Below are 20749 nucleotides of genomic sequence, written 5' to 3'. Positions count from 1 at the left end.
TCCATTTATGATGGATTACTGCAAGGGCTTAAAAAATCCTCAGATCTGCATGTATGTGCACATATGTTAAGTCATTTTATGCTCCTGCAGAACTTCTTTACACTGGATTGTATGGATTTTACTTCATCAGCTCAAATTTATTAGCTAGAATACGTGTGCTGTAGCTTAAACTGCTTTATCATATCGTGAGTGTATTGCTGGACAGCATTTTCACTCTTAGTGATTTTAAGATGGCTTCATTTGTTGCAGTACTAATGTGAGGAATGTGAGGCTTTTAGAGGGGCAATTCCCAGCAGGTTGGAGCCATATGAAATCATAACCAGATATTTAACCAAACTAATGTTTAAAAATCTATAATTTTTCTCATGTGACTCCAGGTGCTCAAAACCAGACAATATGTTGCTGCTCACCTGGCAATCCTTTGTAGGCTTTTAGCTCTAAACTCAGTAGCGTGCTGCCTTTGGTGTCTTCTTTAAAGGACACGATATAACCTATTTTAGCAAAGTGCCTCAGTTTTGGTGCAGAAGGAAGATGCAGCAGGTAGGCCATATGCAAGGACAATCTGTATTAATCACTATGTGATTCATGATTTCTTTTTACTGAACTCTTAGATGGCCATTCCTTTATTCAAAGTTTGTCAATAAAAATGTTAGTTGCAAATATCTGCCTTCACAGAAAATTCTCTTTGCCCTCACTTAAGCTTGATTCTTATTGTTCTCAATTACTCTCAAGATATCACTACATGAAATTTTCAGCAGGAATAAAGATTTCATTTATGAATTACTAAAATTTTTATCATCCCCACCCCCATCCCCTCAACAACTAAAATTCCCCCCCAGTATTTTTAAACCAATTCTAAGGTTTATACAGATATGAGCCTTGGAAGAGAGTTTTAGCCAGTACAGAGTATGGCAGAAGGTTAGGTTGTTTGTTTTGCTGTGTCAGCAGAACATTGCTTACTCAGTAGAGTCCAAAAATGGGTCTGGTCTGTAAATGGAAGTACAGCTCCCTGTGCTCTGTGTTCCCACCAGTCCCATGGTAAGAATTTGTAAATCAGTGATTTCCTGAAGTGAGAGAGAAATGAGGTTCTTTTGTGGAAAGTATGCCATAACCTATGGGAAAATTAAAACTCCTAGTTTATTTTATTCTCTCTGATCATATTTTCTGTTCCTGGCTAGAACTATGAGTGCAAATAGGTGAAAAAAGCCCAAACAGAACAAAAGATTCCAGAAGTAAAATACTGGATTGTTGAAGGCAGAAGGAAGGAGAGCTGAAATGAAATGAGATGAGATGAGATGAGATGAGATGAGATGAGATGAGATGAGATGAGATAAGAGATGAGATAATGCTCCAAGTGGAAGCAGTGGTGTTTGCTCATTTATGTGTTTATGTAGAGAGGGGATAAGGGAAAAAAACCAAAGCAGCAATGGAAACAGGAACACCAAGAAGGTAAAAAGCACAAAGTAAGTGATATTTTTAGTATTAGAAGGGTTTTCTCCCAGATTATCTGTTTGCAGAATAAGCAAAATCTTGGTAATATCAACAAACTGTACCCACACCCAGCTCATCCACCTCTGGAGACTGGGATTGAATAGAAGGATTTCCTGGAATGAAATGTGGAGAAATGTTGACCAAAACATTAATAAATGAGTGCCATGTAGTTATCAAACATACATCAGTTGTCAAACTCATCATGCACCCAGTAAACTAATTAAAATGGTTAGTGTACATTTTCATTCTTTTTATGGTAAAAGAAGAGACAGTAATACAATGAAAGGAAGATGTGCCAGAGTAAGGTCTAGAGTTCAAGCAAAATACTTGAGTATCGTCTGTCAGCCTCAGCTTATCTGCAGTAGTCCTAAAGATATTTCTAAATCAACAAGTCTGCCCTCAATGAGATGAAAAAAAAACAAGAGAGAAAAACAGGGGGGACATCTAGCATGGAGCAGAGAAATGGGAGATCTGATTTTTGTTCCGCTCTCTTCTGTTAGTGTTTGGTGGAGATCTCCATCAATAATGATGGAGAAGTAAAGAGGTTTTCCCATATTCCCACTTACGGGAGTATTATTCCCACTTATATTCTTGTCACACCTACTTGGCATCTTCTCTACCTTTCATGCTGATCTAAACCACATCCACGCTGCTGTTGAGGTGGCCAGCAGGTGTGTGCTGCCCTGACCCTGCTCAGCTGCAGGGATGGCTGCAGCCCCACAAGCAGCCTTGCTCCAGGCTGACCAGGGACTCTGTTTGCCTCCCACAAAGGCAAACAGAGCCTCATAGGAGAGACCCTACAACAACCTGGTGTCCCTGTGAAATCCAGAGAGGCAGCGGGGCACAGCATGGCACAGCCCCATCCGCACCTAGAATTGGGAACCAAGGTCCTCATGAAGGGATGGCATAAACCTGATTTCTCTGCTTTGGATGTGATCCCTGAAATAACACCAAGTTTTCTCAGCTGTTCATGCTAAAAAAATGTACAAGGCAGGCCTTGATCATGGACCTAGAGCTTTACTTGTGGAGCAGTGTAGATGCAGCCATATAGCCTAGCAGAACAAGGGTAAGTACACAGTATGACTTCCTATCTGCTAAATAATAATATGCTACATAACAATATTTCCCTCTGCACACACATTTCTAATATTTTCTTTTAAGGGGATAATGCAATTAATTCTGTTTTCTACCTTATAATATTGTTCTTTATATATTTAAAAAAAAAAATTTAAACTTCTAACTTTCAGGAAAGAGTTACTTCATTATTACAGAGTTACTAGCTGTTGTTGCACATCTTGGCCTGTTTCCACAAAAATAGGAAAATAACTTTACCAGATGCTGACAAGTCTTTTGCACAGTGGGAGCAAGTGTATCTGAAATAGTGGAACAACATGAAGAATGATGCCATTAAAAAGTGTTTCCTTAGGAAAACACTGAGACTCTTCCTTAGGGTTCAAAATGTAAATGCACGTTTTTCCACTTCAGTGCTATGAAAGGAATGCTCTGTTCAAACAAGGTCATGGTAACATTTAAAGGTACAGCTACCAAGTAGTTAAATATGAGCTAAATTATTTTTGCTAGTGCTGACTATGAGTGGAAGGTTACATCTTCCTGCTCTGCTTTCTTCCCTTTACGTCCTCAATTTTTCAGAGCAAAATTAACTTCCTGTAATTTCTTTCTGGAAGAGGTCAAATGGCAACAACAGTACCACTTTTGGTACTGAAAGATTTTCAAAGTGTGTACAAAGGAATATGGCATTCAGTAGTATTTTATAACCCCTTTTAAAGAAATGGATAATAATAGTTATGGAATATGACAAAATTTGGCACACTGTGTGCAATTACTAGTTTATTCTTGCTGTGTAATTTCTGATAATAAATTTAAATTAAAAGTGGTACACTGGGCCTTTTAAATGTCTCTGCAAAGATGATTTTTGGTTTTAGTCTCCTCTTACCATCGTTTTGAAGCAGCTTTTGTTCACACATTTCCTTGCTGTCATACCAAAACTCAGTCTGGATTTTAATGCTTATGTAAAAAAATCTTTCATGTTAGTCTCTAAGATGATGTTTAAATTATCAAAAAATGATCCACAGAGTACTACAGAATTTTGTGACAGTCTGAATGGAACCATATAAGTGAATGTCAAAATTGCATTTTGTAAGATTAAAGGACTTGTAAGATTGAAGGACTAACAGAAATAACGAGCAAAGCACTGTAGGTTTCCTACAGTGGGATAACTGGGAAAAAAGAGGAACAGAAAGACAGTCATGCTGGATTTACATTGCATGGATTCGTGACTTCTCTAGGTTACCTGAAGTGGTATCTGAACATCTCTTCCAAAGCTGCCAGTCTCTAGGCAGAGTGACATTACTATTCCGAGACTGTCCTTGGCACATGTGTGAGTGGTATGCCAGTATGTTGAGCCTGGCTTCTTGAGATAATTGGAGTCAGCTTGGAAAAAAAACTGTCAGTGGAAAAGGAAGTTATTCTAAAACACATATTAAGTGCCACTAGCATTTAATACACACATAATTAGAAATACTATAAATAGACACGTTAGTCTTCTGGTTGCTTCAGCTGTAGCAGAAACATTTACAGTGAATAATTGTGTAAGTCCCTTCTTGCCCAGCCATACAATGAAGGAGAAGGTTGGACATGACCTATTCATTAGCATGCTGACATTTGTATCACGAGGTTAGAGTAATGTGAGATAGATGATAACTTACATAATGAGCTCCTGAAAACCTTTTTAGAAAGGTTGGCTTATTTATTATGGAGAATCCAAGGCTGGGCTCATTGCGGAATTTAAACAGGGATCTTGAACACGTTCCCTAATCCTCTTGCAGAAAAGAATTCAGGAAGAGTGTTGGAAGATGAGAGTAGGATATCTTTGGAAGATTAATTACTGAATGTGGAAAAAGAGTCTTGAAGAGTTTCAGTGCTTCCCTCCTCTGAAAAGTACTTCCCATGACCACCAAGATTAATCATAAACTATAGTTCCTCTGTGTTCTGTCAGCTGAAGTCTTGGAGCTTTAATTGTAGGCTGCATTATTAGAAAATAGATTACTTTGATCATTTGACAGATTCATAGTAAAAACAGAATAAAAATTGTAATCAACAGAATTTTGGAGATAGCATGAAACAGAACCCCCTTCTGTTTCACTATAAAAGTTTTATGGGATTTTTCTTTTCCTATCTTGTATTAACCCATTTTCCTTTCAATTTTTTAATCCATGGTTTATACTGTGCATAACAGAATGTATTTCTGATTTCTTTAACTGTCTCAGTGTAGTCATATACAGAGTCATAAATGCATTAACATCTTCAAACCTGTTTGTTAAAAACTATTTGTTAATTCAAATTGTTAACAATGTAGTCATTAAAATACACTACATTGTTTCCTTTCTTCTGATGATCAATAGTTAAATATAGCACAGTTACAACATCAAACATCTGAATAATAAACTGAGATCTAAATTGGTAAACTGAATTATACAAAAGCATGGAAACATCTGTCTCCCACTGTATAAAGCATATCTGCTTTAAAAAAAAGAGATATCAAATCCTAAAATTGTCGCTTGCAATACAGAGTATTATTTTTTTTTCACAGTATGGATCAGTTAATAAAAACAATATGCATATTTTTCTGAGTCAGAATCTTTTTTGCTTTCAATTAAATCTGAGTCTTAAAGTAAATTTAAATCTGAAAATACTGTCCTGTAATTATACTTAGGCCTATTTAACTTTGAATTACAGGATTTCCTGCAAGGAAAAAAAGAGTATTCTTGAAAAACATTTTTGGTTTTGACCAACAAGTCCAAACTTTTCCAGCACCTACAAGTCTCAGGTTAAATAATACCATACCTGGAAAATGGTACAAAATTATTCAAGGGATGTATTTGTAAGGAAAGAAGGTAAAGAAAATTAACAGTGAACATGTACCATGTCCATTTCCCACCCATCTCATTCCCTAACTGATTAAAAAGTTGGATCTTGAACTGTTCACACATGTTTTTAAATTCTTTAAAATCCAACTGTTCTTGTCCTTGAAAATCATCATTTTCTCCAGTTTTTCTGAAAATTTCACAAACTTCTGAGTATTGAATAGTCAAATTGATGTCTTAAGGCAAGACTAAACTCAGCTTTACAATAGGATTTATCTTATTCTCTTTATAATAGGATTTAAACTTTAATTAACATGGAGTAGAAATGGGTGTAGAGCAAAGTAATGTCTCTGCAATGATAAGTCACACAAATTCGAGGACAACGACTAGTCCTGATATTACAGCTCCAAAGCATGGGTTTCTAACCCCCCAGGTAAATGTCACATCTTGGTAAAATGCTGGTTTCAAAAGGACTGTCATGTATTTGGAAGGCTGAAGAAAACTACGTGAAACAATCCACCCATTGTGTGCCACTAAAGTTATTTCCAAAAAAGAAAACCACTTTGAATTAACAGAATCAGAATTTGAACTTCAAGGTGGAGGAGTCCTGAGCAGAAAAGCTCTGTTTAATTGTTACATATTTGCTTTACACATAATGAGCAAGTAATTGTTCAAGAAATGAAGCTTTGTGGAAAGTTTGAAAGGTTAATAACTGAGTTTCAGCATTTCAAAAGAAGTCAGGGAAAGAGAAAAGAGCAGAATCTTAATCTCTGAAACAATAAACCTTTGTGTTACCCAGGAAGTCTCAGTGCCTTCTTGCTAATAGCTTTAACATCTATACCCATGCTAATGTAAAAGCAAGCTGAACATAATCTCTTTTCTCAAAGTACTTGAACTTATACATTATAAAATAACATTTTATGTGGAAAGAATTAAGAAGCACAGGAGGTTTTAGATGTGGGGTTTCTCCTAAACACTCATCAGAGTAACATTTAAGCAGCAAAGCAGTATTTTAGCAGTCTCTGGAAATGTGTAAATAAGTTTGGCCTTGCTTTTTTAGCTTGTAGTTTTACAAATAAATGTTTTGATTTTATTTAGTAAGCTCAGCTTTTGGTAATTAATAGTCTTTGTTAGGAATAATACCATGTCAGAGCTTAGCATGTTGATTTGTTAATACAGACCAAGTTTTAACCCAGAATTTCATTTTTAGGATCTCTAACAAAAGAGACCACATCTGTGATACATCATCCTATATAGAGGCAATTGGCTTTGTACATCAGAAGTGGAAAAGAAAGTACCTTTTTATTTAAATATTTACTTTAGCTGGAGTTCACAGTAGCATCTCAACGCTGTGAGAATGTAAAGGAAGATCTTATATGTATTAACTATAGAATCCATATCTCACTCTTCTCTACATTATATCAACGTCCGTAATTATGATAAAAGTCAGTGTCGCATGAGCACCATGTCAGTTGGTACTCAGAGATGAAATGGACTTTATTATCTACACCCACAATATTGTTCGCACCTAAGTCATCTTGGACTTTCTCTGCTTTTCAAGTAACCCAGCTGCATATAGTAATCAATAATTCAATACATTGATTTTTTTGTTGTTTTTTTAGTCTGTTCATATGGAGGCAGTTGCCATCCATTGTTTTAGGCATAGGCTTTTCCCCATTTTGTGATGATCTTTCCTTTTACTGGAACAGGATTTATATTTCATCTGAAGATGAAGCAGAAGTTTTATTGATATATGATGTATGATGTGTGATGGTTGGATTGCAGAAAATGTATTTTGTTTTATTAGTGGCAGCTGCATGCAAGGACAGCATGTGACTTCATTCCCTCCACAGTATAAAACCATTTACCGTAACTTAAGGATAGGTTCACTTAACAATTTTGCTTTCAGTTTGAAGGCAAAGTTTTCTCCCCCCTGTTAGCATTAACTTCTAGCATTTTTGATACGTCTGTATTTCAAATACTTCTGCCAAAAAAGTTTAAAACAGCACAGCTTCTCTTAACTTCAGAGAACATATTTTCCCCTAGCAGAAGTTAGTAATTATGATAAATGGATGTACTTACATGTACTCTCGTTTAACAGAAGGGCTTTCTAAATTCACTGCCTTCACATGAGCAATTTACTTATCACTGTCATCTTCAGGTTTATCTAACTGAGGTTTAATCTATTCAATTGTAGGAATAGCTGCACAACTTATTTCTGAATTTGTAGTGTGGGATTCAGAGATTCTTTTGATAATAAAGAGCATTTTGCCTTGCAAATTAAGAGCAAATAATCTTGGAGACATAGGCCTCAAATAGATCATTCTAAAGATGAATGTGACTTTGACTTTTGTTAGCAGTTGAATTTCATCCACACTGAACATTAAGACTAACAGTAAGACAATTTAATTCTGAGGGCTTGTCAGATTTAGGAGTGTACCTCTACAACACTGTGGAGCATAGCACAGAGATACTTCTACTTTCTTAAAAATGCCCAGATTCTGGAACACAGTTTACCACTACCAGATTGTTTCAAGACCTTAGCTCTGCCTGCCTCTAGGTTATGTGAATGATTTAGATCAGGTTTACACTGGCACTGAAAGGGCTCTATCACATGGTAGAGATACACTTTTAATCCTTTTGCAATTGCTGTGTCACTGAGCAAACCTTATGTAACATACGGAGTCTACTGTCTTGTCCCTTTTAACCTGCAAGGCATCTGACATGTCTCTGGAGGGTGCCTTGGATGTTGACCAAAACTCCCTTGCATTGAACAATTGTATTTAAATAGTGCTGTGGTTACTGGCTGATAGGATGATAGCAAACACTATTTTAACTAATAGTTTAAATTTAAAAGTTTGTGGTAAGAGTGCCTGGTTTTACATGAGAAACTTTGAGCATTAACAGTGATTATCCATCCTCATAATTAGATACCTGATGCACTACAGCAATAGTTTTTAGGTTACACAATATTTCCTTTAAGAATGCGGATTCCATTTATATTCCATGTGGTTGTCACTTCCACAGTTTATGCTATTGATATTTTTTATACTTTCAATAGGGAAATATGCATAATCTGAAGGAAACTCTGAAGGTCAGCAAAAGAATTAATCCAGTAGTATCAGTAAGGTTTCCTTTGTTTTATATCACAGTGTATTAACCACAAAATGCCCTCCCTGCTGGAGAAAAAATTGCTGAGTATTGTGTGATATCATGCCTGTGAGGCAGCAGGAAGAAAGGCAGGGTTAATAGAACCGTGCACGTGGCCAGCGGGTCGTTACAAACCCCAACAGGTGCCAGGCTGTTACCAGTGGAATAATCTGGCCAGCAGCTGATGTCCTCCTATTTTAAGTTCACTCAGTGCTATGGGTTTTTCAGCCAAGTCCTCTTGGTACGGTGTTTCTCAGGGAAGTTGATTGAAAAGTTTTATAGGCTAACAAGGGCCTGAAGGGGATTATCATTTAGAGGTGACTAAAGACAATATGATTGGTCAGACCACATCTCAGTGTCTCAATTAGTTAGAGATCTTTTCAAAAACTGTTCACATTTTTCGTCTGTGAATGCTTTCTTTCTTATATTCTAGAAAGACAAAAATATGTATTTGCATGAGATAATTATGCTGATGTGAAAAATTCGCCTTTGGACTTTGCTTTTCCTTGTATGCTAGGATCTGCTTGTTTTTCTTAGAACTGGGAAGAAAATATAGAAGCCTAAAACACAGTGAAGCATCTTGCCTTCCCCATTGCTTCTCTGTGTCAGCTTGCTCTTCTGATCTGCAGATAAGGTTAAGTTGTGGAAATACTTTAATCTACAGAATAATTAAAGTGATTTTTAATATTGTATACAATTGCAGAAGAAATAAAAATATTGGTAGGTTCTTAGTGTACAATAATTGATTTTCACAGTCATCCAGAGGTATAAGTACTGTTTTGATGTATGTTTTATTTCTATATTTGTTTTTCCAACAAACCAAGACCTACTAGACCAGCCTGGATAATTTTTTAGCATGCTTTTTATTATATTTATTTGACAATTCAGTTTGTAGCCAAAAAAGAGAAAACTCATAACACTTTCATTGAAACAAAGTCTCATAACATCATTCATTGAAACAAAGTGACTAAAATATTTTCCTCCTTAGCTTACAAATCCTTTAATCTTAAATAATATATCCTTAGGGCATATTATATCCAGAATAATTTTTTTCTTGTACATCTCTGGTATACACTTTGCCACACAGTCTAGAAAACTCTGTAGGGATTGATAATAACTGTTATTCTTTTTCAAGTAGTATATCAGAGTCTCTGTAGGGGCACTGTCAGTATTGTATTAAATAGCTGCCACTATTGAGACAGGAGGCCAACATCACATCCTCCTTTCTTCCATGGGCAACTGACACAGGGGTACCAATTCTATGTCATACCTCTGAAAAGTAATAGCAGACTTTTGAAGAGGATACTCACTGCTAGTTATGTAAAAACTACTACAGCTGCTGCTGGGTTTGAGTTTTCTTCTGGGATAATGCAGGAGACCTTTTATTACCTTTTGGACTCGATGATCTTGGAGGTCTTGTGCAACCTTAATGATTATAATACTGTCATTGTAAGGTGACACATTTATAGCTTTTTGCTGAGGACTAAATTATTAGAGCAAGAAAAAATAAGAATATAAACATGTAACTGTGTGACTTGTTTTTAAAATTTTTCACATTTTCACATTTTTTGTAATGTGAATATTTTTAGGCTCTCTGTTCTGATACTTGACCATAATAGGAGATGTGTAACGCTAGGTTCTTGTGTCATGTTCTTTTCAGCATCTCCCTTAGCCTTTCTCGCTTTTCTAACTAACTCATTAATCTTACTGGACATTTCAAACTTTAACAGGTCAGTATGAGAGGGTGCAGTGAAAACTGTCCATCCACTCTACTGCAAATTATTAGGACTGCTGAATGCCTTTAATATACTGATGCAGTAATTTTTGTTAAAATCTTTTATAAAGTTATATGTAACGAGTGAATTACTAGTTTGAGATGACTTTGTGGCCCTAGTATCAGTCATTCCTACATCTTCTATTTCATAAGCACTGACTTCAAAAAGGCTACATCTGCCAGTTAAGCAGAGTCTGAAGGAAAAAAACCAGTTGTTTATCTTCTTTAACTTGCTGTCTTGCATAACCTTAATTTTCTGAGATGTGTTTATCTATATTATGTCCATATCTTAGTTGTAAGGACCACAAAGCCCTGGTGAAAGAGAGGCAAAACCATGTTTTTATCATTGTCGTGGGATATTTAATCCATGTTATCCCTGTTTTCTCCACCTTTAGAGGACAGTCCCCTCCTTTTCGAATTGCAGAAAGCTCTGTGACTCTTTAAATTTTTAACTCATCCTTCTAAAGCAGCTGTTTCAATCAAAACATAGTTCTCAAACTTGTGCTTGTGTTTCCAGGGACTCATAGGGAATACTTGACCTTGAAGGGTGTGTGAAGGAGTGAAGGGCCAGGATTTCTAAATAACTTCTCTATATCACAGTCTTCACAATGGAAAATTTCCATGTCTTAGGAGTCCCCTAGCCTTTCACTATTCCCAACAATTCACAGCCTCATTAATGTGATGGTTCTTTAAACTGTGTCTCCCTGTATTTAGTCTTCCATTAAGCCTACTTCTTTGCATGCTTGCTGCTGATATATCCTTTCCCTCTTTTTTCTTAGGGTATTTTTTACAGCATCTCATGATTGTTTCCCTGGAGCATGCTTTATCATCTAGAAGCCAAAGCATGTAAATTAATTTAAAAAACAATACTGCTTGATACTACTCTTCTCTATAGAGAGATTCCCACACAAAGTATTGCCTGTTTCCAAATAGATTTCAGACCTATTTCTGGGCATTTCTCTTTGAGAGACTAAACAAATGTGCTTCTTTCAGCTCTGTCACCATCTGAAGGGAAATCCTCTGTGTGCCAGCACTGTGAAGCAGTGTGTTGTAACACATTAGTGAGTGCCAGGAAGAGCTAGAGGTAGCACAAGCAACATGAAAGAGTAACCCACCCCTCCGGAGCAGAAGACTCTGATGTTCTTTGCAAGGCCAGCTGGACACCATCTGATCATTTACAGGAGATGCATCCCATAACTGCATGGCCCTCTGAGACTCAGGGAATGGCTGGAGATTTTGGAGGGTTTTAGCAGTGGGCTCAGTTTCACTGAATCACGATTGTTCTGATTAGGCATCACAGTCTTGGCCAACACCACATATCCACTCCAACATGCTGCTGATTACCAGTCAGAGCTCAGTGGTTTAGTAGTTCAGTATTGCCAAGTCCATCTGAATGGCCATCTCTCCTCCCCTTTATTTCATGGTTATCCTTATTTAATATCCAAGACATGTGCATCACATTCTAGGGTCATGTCACACCACGCATCCCCACTTGGATAGCTACAATACAATTGTGATGGGCACCATTACATCAGATATTATTATAGGATACTGTAAGGGCCCAAATCAGTCAATGCCATCAAAATATGTGAAAAAGGCAAGCTCCTCTTCTTGGGAGCTAGCTCAAATTCAGTGCTTCTCACTAGAAGTTCTAAAGCTTAATGATAGGTGCTTGGTTTATGATCAGAAAATGTCTGGTTGTGCAGACACACCAATGTTTGGGCAGTCATTAGCTTGCCTGCCAAAATAGCTCTGACCTTTGCCTGTCCTCTTTCCTCTGAGTTATTACCACTGCCAGTAGAATAAGGTGTACTTATAAGGCAGAATGTATACACAACAGTAATTTTTCAGAACCATTTGAATATACTTTGACTAGCTGATGTTTCATAATAAACACTATTTAGTTATGATTGCATCTCTTTGCAGGAATGAATCAATTCTGACTCGATTTTGATTAAGAAGAATTGAGTCAAAGCCAGATGAAATTACCTCGCACCTGAATAACTAATTTATTTGTGTTCAATAGTGACTTGCTCTGTGGCATGATAGCAAATAGAAAATGGTCTGTCTTGTCTCAGATTCTGTCAGCTGAAATTAGATAATGTTTGTGGTTATTGAAATATTTAATTGTTTTTGCTATAATGTGGACTGTAGCAGTATTTCATACTTTGGCTAGTGTCCTCAAGTGCGGACAGTGCTCTGAAGTGAAATTGTAATTGAATCGTAGGTTGGTTGAGAAGTCCATCCCAAGTTTTCTGACAGGTTTGTAAAAACAATTGTAGGAAATTTTCACTCGCCTTGTAGCTAAATGTATGTCAGCATATATATAACAGTTGTTCATCTACTTGGACATCTCAGTTATAATTTGGGGGCATTTTATCACTCCTTGTATTCTGACTACAGGCTTCTACATCAGAGATAATCTTGTTTGCAGTGCTTTCGGTGTTCAGTCTTTTTGCTTCTGGCTTTTTTATCTCATCTTTGTAATTCCAGCATTCTTGTGAGACCTGTGCAATACCTTTACTATTTGCTGATGACCTCAACAGGGACTATGCAGATGTCAATTCATTTCAGTATATAATTGCTTTGCAGTTCTTCCCAGTTTTTTTTAATTTGGGTTTGTACATAACTTGGCTGATGCTTCAAAATGAGTGGAGAATCCTGTTAATCTGCCATGTTTTCATGCTTAAAGACTGGCTTTGCCTAAAAAAAGCTGACTTTGCAACTGTGCATCCTAGTGATTTTCTTAGACTGTATTTGTGTAGTTTTGGTATTAAGATCAGAGTGCCTCAGTTTGTGTGCGGCTCTCAGTAATCTCAGTGGTCATGAATCACTAATGATCTCTTTTTCCTTGAGCATAATGCTTTAACATTTAACATATGCAAACACCATTGCATATTAGTTTTTTATAATTGAAAGGCTCTGGGACTTTAAAAATTCTGACAGTATCTTTATTAATTAGTACCTGTAGACTTGTACATATACTGAAATGCCTTTGTCTTTTGCTTGCTGCTTTATCTGAGGGGGTTGCAAGTTTCAAAACACAGATTACTTTGTTTTTGAAAGTTGAGATTCATTTCCTTGCCTCTTAATGGCACAAATAAGAACTTTGTGCTCATATACCAGAAACTGAAAGGTATAGCTGAAAATGCCTTTAGAATGTGTCTAACTGTCAGAAACAACTAGCCACACTATTTGACTGCAACATCACTAAATTAGCAGTCACAGATAACAACAGCAATAGCGCTTTTGTTCCACTGCAGATTTCTAGAATCCTCTTCTGTCTTCTGAAATGAGATGAGGAATGATTTTCTCATCCACTTCTATTTTCCATGATTTTGGAAAATATTATGTTCAACATATCTGTAATATTTGTCACTTGTAGGAATGTAATAGGCATATCTCTTTAGTGCTTTTGTTTACACTATTTGGGCTTTGCCTTGTTTCACAGGATGACAAGTAATCTAAATTGTTGCTCTACACAGGAAGCTTTATTTTCATGTGCTTATCTACGAAAATTATATTAATTTACTCTTACTGCACTCGTTGTATTCATTAACTGCTACTCCTCTTACATATATATTCCAGAATTCATTAACTGAGAAAATAGTATTGGAGGCAGATAATGTTCTGGGTCAATCAATTTATTCAGTTTGAGATACAGGATATCTGAAGATTGAGTTCTTCAGAAACATCTTGACAAATATTATCTATTTTGCTGCAACTATGTCAGGCTGAATTGTTCTCCTGGATGATTTTTGGTTTGTTTGAGTATCTATTACAGTAACCATTTGTCTCAGATTTAATCTTAAATTTCTATGTTTCCTTTCTTTTTTTTTTTTTTTTTTATATTGACTGTTGTAGTTTTTGCACAGTTTTTCCTATTCTTCATACTTGTGATTAATGTTGCTCCTATAGTCTTCTTAAATTTGATTTGCCATTACTATGCATAGATATGCCATCATGTCACAATGTCCTCTTTTGGGGAGATTTCTGCCACAACACTAACTGGGATACAGATAATATGAGGTTTATTATGGCTTCAGGAAATTGAGGAGAAGGTGCTTTTTAGAACCTTATCCAGGTTGATTTTGTTTGCTTTTAAATATTGTTGATGAAACCAGCATAAATACATACATATTTAAGTATTAAATGCTTTATGTAAAACTGATAATCTGCATTTCTATGTCATGTCATACCACAGCAATTCAAAAACATTATTGATAGAGGTAATTATTGTTTGCTGCCAAAATATAGATAAGTGCTATCAGAGTATTCCAGATGTGTGGCTGCTGGGTTACCAAATAGTTAGTGCAGCTTCTGATTCTAGCTAGCCTTTTAGCTGGTAGTTTAAATGAACTTGTGTACCCATGATGTACATGGGTGTATCATTAATTAAACTTGTTTCAAGTGATTGAAATAGAATAACCAAGGGACAATGTTCAGAAACATTTTGGTATCTAAAATCACAAAATATACATTCAATAGTAATTTTGGTGTTTCATTATTGGCCATAGTGTATTGCAAGAGAAAAAATGTTACCATGAATAGAAAAACACTCCTCTAGATACTGAGAATTTCTATATGGCAGCATTTAATACCAGTTATAAGGATTTTGTCTTTTTGGAATATCTAACTTTGTCGGTTTGGAATACCTAACTGTGGAGTTCGTATGCATAGATAGACTTTCTGTAGGAAGAAATTATACTTATTTTGGGTCTGAATTTAACAAACCTTACCCTGGATAACACCTATGGATACGCTGTCTTGAAGAGGAAAACATTTTAACAGGTGGTTTAGTGGTTTATTTATTTGAGAATAGTTCTGGGGAAAATCAGTCTTCAAAAGCCTTGCATGTTCTCACAGACAAGAAGTGGTTAAACTGGTTAGAGAAAACAAACAAACAAAAGAACTACAAAATTCTTTCCCAGGCACAAAAGTCTTTTAACTTTTGCAAAGACAGCAAGGGGAGTATTTTTACCTGTTTCTAATGCAAGAATGAAAGGGTTTACAACTATGTAGCTGGACAACTCTGTTAACAGCATTACTACCCAAAACGCATTGTTTACTTTGTTGATGTTGAGCTCCATTCTTTTGTATTTGGTTTTTTTTTTTCTTTCCTAGGGTGATGGGGTTGAAGCAACAGGATGAGAGATCTCAAGCATGTTGCTAAATATTTTAGTCTGACAAAACTATATGGCTTCCTTTATCAAGACAGCTGTGTTTTTACATAAATAATCCTAATTTGGCCTGTTTAAGGATTATGCCTTGTAGCCAAGTGCACAACCTTGAAAGGTCACCTTGACTTCCCCAAGGAGTTTACTTCAAGGCATTCAGGATTCCAGTCCAGAAAGCCTCACAGACTGAGGTATGTTCTTATTTCCTACTTAAAAGAATGGTACTGGAATGAAAAGGACACCTTTCAAAATAGCAAAAAAAGTTATTCCCCTCTCAGAATCACTTTGAAACAAAGACTGCTGAATGTGCTGCTTCATTTTGACAGGCATACCTTGTATGGATCACAGGGAATACTTAAACTTTCTTGAATTCTTAAATTAGGCTCCCATTAACTAGATTTTTATCTCTGTTAACTGGCTTCCCATTGATGTCATTAGTATTGTTCACAGAAGCAAGATAAGGCTGGGACAATGAGTAATTCACAGTAGTTATATATGCAACACCACAATTTGCAGCAATTAAAGAAATTGGTATTTTATTTTAATAACCATTTATTATAGATAATTTGGCCAATGCTCAGAAAAACTCCTCCTTGGGAATGTCAAAGATGAGCTCAAAGGTACTGCCCTGTTTATTAAAAATCAATGGCATGAATGTAATTATTTCATACTTTCATACAAATCTGTATATTCATCACATGATACAAAAAGGGGATATTTATGAGAGAAATGGATCTATGGCTATTAATGGAAATATGTGATTTTCATTTTGCTTCTGTGCCAGGGAATACCTACAGATGACCCTTCATGTCATGAAAATTTTGAAGATGTTCTCTTAGGTCTAAATGCTGAAAAATTAATTAAATATGGTCCTCTGTCCTGTAACTACAGACTTTCATATCCTCTGAGTTGGCTAGGTAAGATGCTTACAAATCATATGCTTTAGTGGTAGAATTCATAGCTGATCATGAGATCAGTAGTATCGAGGCTTTTATCTGATTTGGAACCTGTCTGAGGCTGAGGACAGTGAAGGGTGCCAAAACAAGTGAAAGTTGGACATGTTTTTAATTAAGTGACCTTATGTAGGATGGAGAGGCTCACAGTAACCCATTCTAGCTTTCTCATTTTCAAGTTGAGATTGAATATGGGTGCAGTGAATTAAACAAAGACAAGCCATGTCCAACTTTTGTTATTTCCAGTTGTTTGGCTTGGTTTTTGTTTACTGCCCAAAATAGTATTTGGACACTAAAGCAGTAGTTTTGAAACCTTCTAGTCTGTTCTTTTCTTTTCTGTGTGCATACTGACTATAAAAGACAACCCAAATTTTTACATCCAGATGCATACTTATTATTTGGAACAAATTACTAGAACACTTGATGAAAGTCTTTTTTTTCAATGTTATTGTTTCATGTTTCCTTAAATATGATGTTTGTGTGGCAAGAAGCAGAAGGCAAGATGTTTTGCAACATAACTTGTAAAGTTTTCAGTATCTTATCCATTTTTTGTGCACAGCCAAGCACAGAAAAAAATGCTCAGAAAGAACTTCCTGAAGTCATGGAAGCATGAGTTCTTTCTTCTGTTATACCTAACAAAAAATGCTGAAATTAAGATGTCCACAGAATTAGTATACTATTATGCAATATTTCCAAAATTTTATGCAAAGTCAGATATAACAGTTTAGACAATGGGGGTTGTAGGAAGCTCTTGAGCACTGATTTGTTTTGTGCACCATACCTTATGCCACCTAATGTACCTCTGCAAACCCCCTCCTTGGGGAAGGTTTTGTTTGCCTGAACCATGCAGGTCTTTGTCTGTTGTTCAGAGTTTTACAGTCTGCACTCAGGAACCCTGGAAGGAAGCTTTGCTGATCTTTGCTGATGAGTATTGTGTAGAATCAGATACATGATCACAAAACAGAAGATTATGCAATATAAACCTATGCCTAAAAGCAGCTGTAATGTAGCATATCCACTATTATATGCTTCATTATTTTTTCTTATAATTGAATATTCAAAGACACAGAGTAGGGGTTTCTTTTGAGGACAGCCTCAAATTAAACACAGGAGCTGAAATTCAATTATCCTGGTGGATCCCCTCCAACTCAGAATATTCTATGATTTGCAGAGACCCAGAGAAGGGCTCTCCAATGAGATGACACCATATTACAATAAGTGTTGATTTCTAAGCAAGAGGGAGTAATTTGTGTCTCAAATAAAGCTTGTTAATAAACATAAATAATTTAGTAAATATTATTAATATACATACTGGAATGTGCATAGTGAGCAATCTAACCTTTTCTTATTCAAAATGGTGTCCCGAATTTGTTAGGAGTATAGTTATTGCTACAATATCTGTCATGAAAATTTTCAATTTTCAAAAATTTGCAGCTAGATGAAATGAAAAAAGTGTTCTCTTGAGTATTCAAAGGTACATCTGCATGCAAAATATAACTTTTCAGTCTGCTACCACAGGGACTTTATTCTTAAAATCAAAAGAATTACTTTATATGTAACTAGATGCTTGTCTACAAGAAAAGAAAAAGATTAACCATTTGTTCTCAAACTTACAAGTCTTTCTATTTGTCCTACAAGGAGAAATCCCTTTTGCATAATCTCAACTAAAGAACTGAAATTTTAAGAGTGATCTTCAGGGAATGATTGACAGAATGAATTTTAAATGAAAACATTTATCTGCCTTAGTTATATCTGTCAGTAATACTTTAGCTAGAGCTGGGTTCAGTGATTCAGCTCAATGTATTTCTTCAACGCTCTCTACCACAACGCTGTCCACTACCTCCGTTATGCCCTAAGTATTATGTAAATTTCTGTAATATGTTGAATGGTCACTTTTAAAATTAGCATAAACTTCATCAGTGTAGACTAATAACATAACATTTTGTTCCAAAAATATTGACTCTGTTGTTCTTTCTTCATGATGCCTTCTTGCTGTTGAATAAACAATCAGGAGAGACAGTAACTACATCAAGGAAAAGTGAGGATTATTTTTATGCACATATACAGAATAAATTAATTTTTAAGTGTAAATTGAGTTAATTTGTAGCCAATTTTAAAATTATTCTACCAGGAAAGATACTGAACTGAGAATGAGGAGACAATAGCTAATCCTATCACTCAAGAGGCTTTGGCTTTTTATTTATATACGGTGTTTCTATCACAGACAAACAAGATGCAATTCCAGAATGCTTAATTTGGCTCTGAGTTATTGGTAACTTAAAATAAGTAATTAAAATTGGAAACTTTTTAGAAATAGTGTCACTTAAATCACAAAATCATATTATTAAATGTCTTCACCAGAGAGAAGAAATAGAGATCCACTGTAACTGTTCAGCAGTTTGAAATAACTAATGGAAAATTAAATCTTTATTATAGTGAACACTAAAAGACAGTTAAGTGACCTGAAGTCTATTTTTCAGTCATCTCCTAATGTTACATATTCTTCCATTAGAATATAATGAAATATAAATTTTTCATAATCAACCACTGGACTGTCTTGCAAATGGAAATATAAGGGATTCTCACATAAACAAGAAAATTGTAATTCCTATCTTCTCTATAGAGAAAATATAACCATACCCCAACAGTTTTACTCTATATTTTATGTCTTCCTTAGGGAGACCGGGCTATGAAGCCATAGGCCATTTAAAGTCTTGTGTATCCCTTCCTTACCAGTATTAGTCCCTGCAAGACCTAACATTGATCTTCCTCAGCTCATCAATGACCAAATGATCTGAAAAACTTTCATTTTTTATTAAGTATGGGTAGGCTGTAAGTTTGGGCACCTGTCTTCGCATTTGAGACAGTACTAACCTACAGCAGTTTTCTGAAGCATTTTCACTGAAAAACTGAAGGGCTTCTTAATGTTCTGTTTCTGTAAAGCACATCTGCCTCACACATTTAAATGCTGACAGTGGCTGGTGAAGTTTCAAGCTAGATTTCATGGGAAAAACTTTTCTTCTTCAGATGTGACTGAATCTTGCAGTACTAGAAATTAAGAACTTAGCTCAATGTAGTTTCTAAGAGTTGGCTAGTATACCTTTTAATTTAGGTACTTGCAGCAGAGATATTTGAAGGGCTCTTAATGTTCTACTATCATATTAGATAAAGGTAAAAATATCCTAGATATAGTCCTTATAATTTGATAAGGAATTTGATGGAATATACTTGAATGTTTTTTCTATGATTACATCAAGAAAATTCTTTCATCTAGACTTGCCAGAATCTGATCCAGTCAGTATCACAGATTTTACACATGTAAACTCTTAACTCTACCTGCTGGTTTCCATCATTATGTCACTATGATTTCTTCTAAGCAGTACTGCAGGAGACGTAATAATGGTATGCAATCAGATCTAACACTTTTCTTCAAGTGAATTATTGCTAGGTGTGAGACCACATTTAAAAAAGCGTCATAGTTAAATCAAGAAAAACATGGCAAAACTGAAATCCTAGGACATCTGAATTGTTATATTTCTGGGCAGTATAACAATTTTTTACCCATTCTTTGCAAATAGTCACAGAGTTAGTGTCACACACTGTTAAAAAGATTTCTTTGGCAACTAGCTGTATTTATGTTGTGAAAAGAGATATTGGAATATGAATTGGTAATTAATGTGTCATTATTCACTTCTCTGGTATTGGAGAGCCTGAAATATTTCAGATATTTATCTGAGATTTATAAGAAGATAATTCATATAAAATCAATAGCTACTGCTTGTCAGCACCTCAGGGCATATCATTGTTAATATGTTAACCTTGTTAATATGTTACCTTAGAACATGTGTAAACCACAGTTTCTGAGTGCTACATGCAATGATAGACCTGAAAGTCAGGTATAACTACTTGATTCCTTAGCAGTCATGATATGATTTAATTTTTACCAGATGCCAAGGAATTAATTGGCACTAATCACTGATCTGTTTTTGTTAAGGGCTTTGTTATCTGTTTTTGTCAATTCTGTTGGGAAGATTACAGCAACATGAACAGGCAAAAATAACTCTAATATAGCTAAATAGAGGCTAAATTTATTTCCCAGTACTTTCATTTAAATTCTTACATGGTCAGTAAGTTGAGGGGGAAAAATGCTCCAAAGCTTTTTTTAAATTAAAGGGGAAAAGTGCTTTAAAGCTCATTTTTGTATTCTGCTATGGTTTACATTATATTGATGAGTCTCTGCTGTTTAGTCTTCAGCAATTAAAAGGTGCATGCAAAGAGATAGGATCGTGGTACAGCATAGCTGATTTTAATGTTCTCAGA

Source organism: Onychostruthus taczanowskii, unplaced genomic scaffold, assembly GCF_017590055.1.
Source record: "Onychostruthus taczanowskii isolate IOZ18803 unplaced genomic scaffold, ASM1759005v1 scaffold78, whole genome shotgun sequence".
Taxonomy (NCBI): Eukaryota; Metazoa; Chordata; class Aves; order Passeriformes; family Passeridae; genus Onychostruthus; species Onychostruthus taczanowskii.
Note: the sequence above shows the minus strand (reverse complement) of the source record.